The sequence below is a fragment of the Schistocerca gregaria genome, chromosome 3, assembly GCF_023897955.1.
Source record: "Schistocerca gregaria isolate iqSchGreg1 chromosome 3, iqSchGreg1.2, whole genome shotgun sequence".
Taxonomy (NCBI): Eukaryota; Metazoa; Arthropoda; class Insecta; order Orthoptera; family Acrididae; genus Schistocerca; species Schistocerca gregaria.
In genome coordinates this window covers 661,268,840-661,275,602 of record NC_064922.1, presented here as the reverse complement: position 1 = coordinate 661,275,602, position 6,763 = coordinate 661,268,840, and the positions used below count along the sequence as shown (strand labels likewise).

General features: G+C 50.6%; 2 non-coding genes across 2 annotated transcripts; one reads left to right on the top strand and one right to left on the bottom strand.

The window, feature by feature from the left end:
- Positions 1-2,345: 2,345 nt before the first annotated feature.
- Trnas-uga (transfer RNA serine (anticodon UGA)) lies at positions 2,346-2,420 on the bottom strand. Its single transcript has one exon. It is a non-coding gene; the product is annotated as a tRNA-Ser (tRNA).
- A 3,432-nt stretch (positions 2,421-5,852) lies between these two features.
- On the top strand, positions 5,853-5,927 carry Trnas-uga (transfer RNA serine (anticodon UGA)). Its single transcript has one exon. It is a non-coding gene; the product is annotated as a tRNA-Ser (tRNA).
- Positions 5,928-6,763: the final 836 nt, after the last annotated feature.

Sequence of the window (6,763 nt, the reverse complement as noted above, 5' to 3'; positions counted from 1 at the left end):
CCAACTGAGCTACCGAAGCACGACTCACGTCCGGTACTCACAGCTTTACTTCTGCCAGTATCCGTCTCCTACCTTCCAAACTTTACAGAAGCTCTTCTGCGAAACTTGCAGAACTAGCACTCCTGAAAGAAAGGATATTGCGGAGACATGGCTTAGCCACAGCCTGGGGGATGTTTCCAGAATGAGATTTTCACTCTGCAGCGGAGTGTGCGCTGATATGAAACTTCCTGGCAGATTAAAACTGTGTGCCCGACCGAGACTCGAACTCGGGACCTTTGCCTTTCGCGGGCAAGTGCTCTACCAACTGAGCTACCGAAGCACGACTCACGTCCGGTACTCACAGCTTTACTTCTGCCAGTATCCGTCTCCTACCTTCCAAACTTTACAGAAGCTCTTCTGCGAAACTTGCAGAACTAGCACTCCTGAAAGAAAGGATATTGCGGAGACATGGCTTAGCCACAGCCTGGGGGATGTTTCCAGAATGAGATTTTCACTCTGCAGCGGAGTGTGCGCTGATATGAAACTTCCTGGCAGATTAAAACTGTGTGCCCGACCGAGACTCGAACTCGGGACCTTTGCCTTTCGCGGGCAAGTGCTCTACCAACTGAGCTACCGAAGCACGACTCACGTCCGGTACTCACAGCTTTACTTCTGCCAGTATCCGTCTCCTACCTTCCAAACTTTACAGAAGCTCTTCTGCGAAACTTGCAGAACTAGCACTCCGGAAAGAAAGGATATTGCGGAGACATGGCTTAGCCACAGCCTGGGGGATGTTTCCAGAATGAGATTTTCACTCTGCAGCGGAGTGTGCGCTGATATGAAACTTCCTGGCAGATTAAAACTGTGTGCCCGACCGAGACTCGAACTCGGGACCTTTGCCTTTCGCGGGCAAGTGCTCTACCAACTGAGCTACCGAAGCACGACTCACGTCCGGTACTCACAGCTTTACTTCTGCCAGTATCCGTCTCCTACCTTCCAAACTTTACAGAAGCTCTTCTGCGAAACTTGCAGAACTAGCACTCCTGAAAGAAAGGATATTGCGGAGACATGGCTTAGCCACAGCCTGGGGGATGTTTCCAGAATGAGATTTTCACTCTGCAGCGGAGTGTGCGCTGATATGAAACTTCCTGGCAGATTAAAACTGTGTGCCCGACCGAGACTCGAACTCGGGACCTTTGCCTTTCGCGGGCAAGTGCTCTACCAACTGAGCTACCGAAGCACGACTCACGTCCGGTACTCACAGCTTTACTTCTGCCAGTATCCGTCTCCTACCTTCCAAACTTTACAGAAGCTCTTCTGCGAAACTTGCAGAACTAGCACTCCTGAAAGAAAGGATATTGCGGAGACATGGCTTAGCCACAGCCTGGGGGATGTTTCCAGAATGAGATTTTCACTCTGCAGCGGAGTGTGCGCTGATATGAAACTTCCTGGCAGATTAAAACTGTGTGCCCGACCGAGACTCGAACTCGGGACCTTTGCCTTTCGCGGGCAAGTGCTCTACCAACTGAGCTACCGAAGCACGACTCACGTCCGGTACTCACAGCTTTACTTCTGCCAGTATCCGTCTCCTACCTTCCAAACTTTACAGAAGCTCTTCTGCGAAACTTGCAGAACTAGCACTCCTGAAAGAAAGGATATTGCGGAGACATGGCTTAGCCACAGCCTGGGGGATGTTTCCAGAATGAGATTTTCACTCTGCAGCGGAGTGTGCGCTGATATGAAACTTCCTGGCAGATTAAAACTGTGTGCCCGACCGAGACTCGAACTCGGGACCTTTGCCTTTCGCGGGCAAGTGCTCTACCAACTGACCTACCGAAGCACGACTCACGTCCGGTACTCACAGCTTTACTTCTGCCAGTATCCGTCTCCTACCTTCCAAACTTTACAGAAGCTCTTCTGCGAAACTTGCAGAACTAGCACTCCTGAAAGAAAGGATATTGCGGAGACATGGCTTAGCCACAGCCTGGGGGATGTTTCCAGAATGAGATTTTCACTCTGCAGCGGAGTGTGCGCTGATATGAAACTTCCTGGCAGATTAAAACTGTGTGCCCGACCGAGACTCGAACTCGGGACCTTTGCCTTTCGCGGGCAAGTGCTCCTTCAACTGAGCTACCGAAGCACGACTCACGTCCGGTACTCACAGCTTTACTTCTGCCAGTATCCGTCTCCTACCTTCCAAACTTTACAGAAGCTCTTCTGCGAAACTTGCCGAACTAGCACTCCTGAAAGAAAGGATATTGCGGAGACATGGCTTAGCCACAGCCTGGGGGATGTTTCCAGAATGAGATTTTCACTCTGCAGCGGAGTGTGCGCTGATATGAAACTTCCTGGCAGATTAAAACTGTGTGCCCGACCGAGACTCGAACTCGGGACCTTTGCCTTTCACGGGCAAGTGCTCTACCAACTGAGCTACCGAAGCACGACTCACGTCCGGTACTCACAGCTTTACTTCTGCCAGTATCCGTCTCCTACCTTCCAAACTTTACAGAAGCTCTTCTGCGAAACTTGCAGAACTAGCACTCCTGAAAGAAAGGATATTGCGGAGACATGGCTTAGCCACAGCCTGGGGGATGTTTCCAGAATGAGATTTTCACTCTGCAGCGGAGTGTGCGCTGATATGAAACTTCCTGGCAGATTAAAACTGTGTGCCCGACCGAGACTCGAACTCGGGACCTTTGCCTTTCGCGGGCAAGTGCTCTACCAACTGAGCTACCGAAGCACGACTCACGTCCGGTACTCACAGCTTTACTTCTGCCAGTATCCGTCTCCTACCTTCCAAACTTTACAGAAGCTCTTCTGCGAAACTTGCAGAACTAGCACTCCTGAAAGAAAGGATATTGCGGAGACATGGCTTAGCCACAGCCTGGGGGATGTTTCCAGAATGAGATTTTCACTCTGCAGCGGAGTGTGCGCTGATATGAAACTTCCTGGCAGATTAAAACTGTGTGCCCGACCGAGACTCGAACTCGGGACCTTTGCCTTTCGCGGGCAAGTGCTCTACCAACTGAGCTACCGAAGCACGACTCACGTCCGGTACTCACAGCTTTACTTCTGCCAGTATCCGTCTCCTACCTTCCAAACTTTACAGAAGCTCTTCTGCGAAACTTGCAGAACTAGCACTCCTGAAAGAAAGGATATTGCGGAGACATGGCTTAGCCACAGCCTGGGGGATGTTTCCAGAATGAGATTTTCACTCTGCAGCGGAGTGTGCGCTGATATGAAACTTCCTGGCAGATTAAAACTGTGTGCCCGACCGAGACTCGAACTCGGGACCTTTGCCTTTCGCGGGCAAGTGCTCTACCAACTGACCTACCGAAGCACGACTCACGTCCGGTACTCACAGCTTTACTTCTGCCAGTATCCGTCTCCTACCTTCCAAACTTTACAGAAGCTCTTCTGCGAAACTTGCAGAACTAGCACTCCTGAAAGAAAGGATATTGCGGAGACATGGCTTAGCCACAGCCTGGGGGATGTTTCCAGAATGAGATTTTCACTCTGCAGCGGAGTGTGCGCTGATATGAAACTTCCTGGCAGATTAAAACTGTGTGCCCGACCGAGACTCGAACTCGGGACCTTTGCCTTTCGCGGGCAAGTGCTCCTTCAACTGAGCTACCGAAGCACGACTCACGTCCGGTACTCACAGCTTTACTTCTGCCAGTATCCGTCTCCTACCTTCCAAACTTTACAGAAGCTCTTCTGCGAAACTTGCCGAACTAGCACTCCTGAAAGAAAGGATATTGCGGAGACATGGCTTAGCCACAGCCTGGGGGATGTTTCCAGAATGAGATTTTCACTCTGCAGCGGAGTGTGCGCTGATATGAAACTTCCTGGCAGATTAAAACTGTGTGCCCGACCGAGACTCGAACTCGGGACCTTTGCCTTTCGCGGGCAAGTGCTCTACCAACTGAGCTACCGAAGCACGACTCACGTCCGGTACTCACAGCTTTACTTCTGCCAGTATCCGTCTCCTACCTTCCAAACTTTACAGAAGCTCTTCTGCGAAACTTGCAGAACTAGCACTCCTGAAAGAAAGGATATTGCGGAGACATGGCTTAGCCACAGCCTGGGGGATGTTTCCAGAATGAGATTTTCACTCTGCAGCGGAGTGTGCGCTGATATGAAACTTCCTGGCAGATTAAAACTGTGTGCCCGACCGAGACTCGAACTCGGGACCTTTGCCTTTCGCGGGCAAGTGCTCTACCAACTGAGCTACCGAAGCACGACTCACGTCCCGTACTCACAGCTTTACTTCTGCCAGTATCCGTCTCCTACCTTCCAAACTTTACAGAAGCTCTTCTGCGAAACTTGCAGAACTAGCACTCCTGAAAGAAAGGATATTGCGGAGACATGGCTTAGCCACAGCCTGGGGGATGTTTCCAGAATGAGATTTTCACTCTGCAGCGGAGTGTGCGCTGATATGAAACTTCCTGGCAGATTAAAACTGTGTGCCCGACCGAGACTCGAACTCGGGACCTTTGCCTTTCGCGGGCAAGTGCTCCTTCAACTGAGCTACCGAAGCACGACTCACGTCCGGTACTCACAGCTTTACTTCTGCCAGTATCCGTCTCCTACCTTCCAAACTTTACAGAAGCTCTTCTGCGAAACTTGCAGAACTAGCACTCCTGAAAGAAAGGATATTGCGGAGACATGGCTTAGCCACAGCCTGGGGGATGTTTCCAGAATGAGATTTTCACTCTGCAGCGGAGTGTGCGCTGATATGAAACTTCCTGGCAGATTAAAACTGTGTGCCCGACCGAGACTCGAACTCGGGACCTTTGCCTTTCGCGGGCAAGTGCTCTACCAACTGAGCTACCGAAGCACGACTCACGTCCGGTACTCACAGCTTTACTTCTGCCAGTATCCGTCTCCTACCTTCCAAACTTTACAGAAGCTCTTCTGCGAAACTTGCAGAACTAGCACTCCTGAAAGAAAGGATATTGCGGAGACATGGCTTAGCCACAGCCTGGGGGATGTTTCCAGAATGAGATTTTCACTCTGCAGCGGAGTGTGCGCTGATATGAAACTTCCTGGCAGATTAAAACTGTGTGCCCGACCGAGACTCGAACTCGGGACCTTTGCCTTTCGCGGGCAAGTGCTCTACCAACTGAGCTACCGAAGCACGACTCACGTCCGGTACTCACAGCTTTACTTCTGCCAGTATCCGTCTCCTACCTTCCAAACTTTACAGAAGCTCTTCTGCGAAACTTGCAGAACTAGCACTCCTGAAAGAAAGGATATTGCGGAGACATGGCTTAGCCACAGCCTGGGGGATGTTTCCAGAATGAGATTTTCACTCTGCAGCGGAGTGTGCGCTGATATGAAACTTCCTGGCAGATTAAAACTGTGTGCCCGACCGAGACTCGAACTCGGGACCTTTGCCTTTCGCGGGCAAGTGCTCTACCAACTGAGCTACCGAAGCACGACTCACGTCCGGTACTCACAGCTTTACTTCTGCCAGTATCCGTCTCCTACCTTCCAAACTTTACAGAAGCTCTTCTGCGAAACTTGCAGAACTAGCACTCCTGAAAGAAAGGATATTGCGGAGACATGGCTTAGCCACAGCCTGGGGGATGTTTCCAGAATGAGATTTTCACTCTGCAGCGCACGTTCGAGTCTCGGTCGGGCACACAGTTTTAATCTGCCAGGAAGTTTCATATCAGCGCACACTCCGCTGCAGAGTGAAAATCTCATTCTGGAAACATCCCCCAGGCTGTGGCTAAGCCATGTCTCCGCAATATCCTTTCTTTCAGGAGTGCTAGTTCTGCAAGTTTCGCAGAAGAGCTTCTGTAAAGTTTGGAAGGTAGGAGACGGATACTGGCAGAAGTAAAGCTGTGAGTACCGGACGTGAGTCGTGCTTCGGTAGCTCAGTTGGTAGAGCACTTGCCCGTGAAAGGCAAAGGTCCCGAGTTCGAGTCTCGGTCGGGCACACAGTTTTAATCTGCCAGGAAGTTTCATATCAGCGCACACTCCGCTGCAGAGTGAAAATATCATTCTGGAAACATCCCCCAGGCTGTGGCTAAGCCATGTCTCCGCAATATCCTTTCTTTCAGGAGTGCTAGTTCTGCAAGTTTCGCAGAAGAGCTTCTGTAAAGTTTGGAAGGTAGGAGACGGATACTGGCAGAAGTAAAGCTGTGAGTACCGGACGTGAGTCGTGCTTCGGTAGCTCAGTTGGTAGAGCACTTGCCCGCGAAAGGCAAAGGTCCCGAGTTCGAGTCTCGGTCGGGCACACAGTTTTAATCTGCCAGGAAGTTTCATATCAGCGCACACTCCGCTGCAGAGTGAAAATCTCATTCTGGAAACATCCCCCAGGCTGTGGCTAAGCCATGTCTCCGCAATATCCTTTCTTTCAGGAGTGCTAGTTCTGCAAGTTTCGCAGAAGAGCTTCTGTAAAGTTTGGAAGGTAGGAGACGGATACTGGCAGAAGTAAAGCTGTGAGTACGGGACGTGAGTCGTGCTTCGGTAGCTCAGTTGGTAGAGCACTTGCCCGCGAAAGGCAAAGGTCCCGAGTTCGAGTCTCGGTCGGGCACACAGTTTTAATCTGCCAGGAAGTTTCATATCAGCGCACACTCCGCTGCAGAGTGAAAATCTCATTCTGTCAGGAAGTCATTTCTAAAAGTATTTATATGGAGTGTAGCCATGTATGGAAGTGAAACATGGACGATAAATAGTTTGGTCAAGAAGAGAATAGAAGCTTTCGAAATGTGGTGCTACAGAAGAATGCTGAAGATTAGATGGGTGGCTCCAAGGGATCACCAATTTAGTA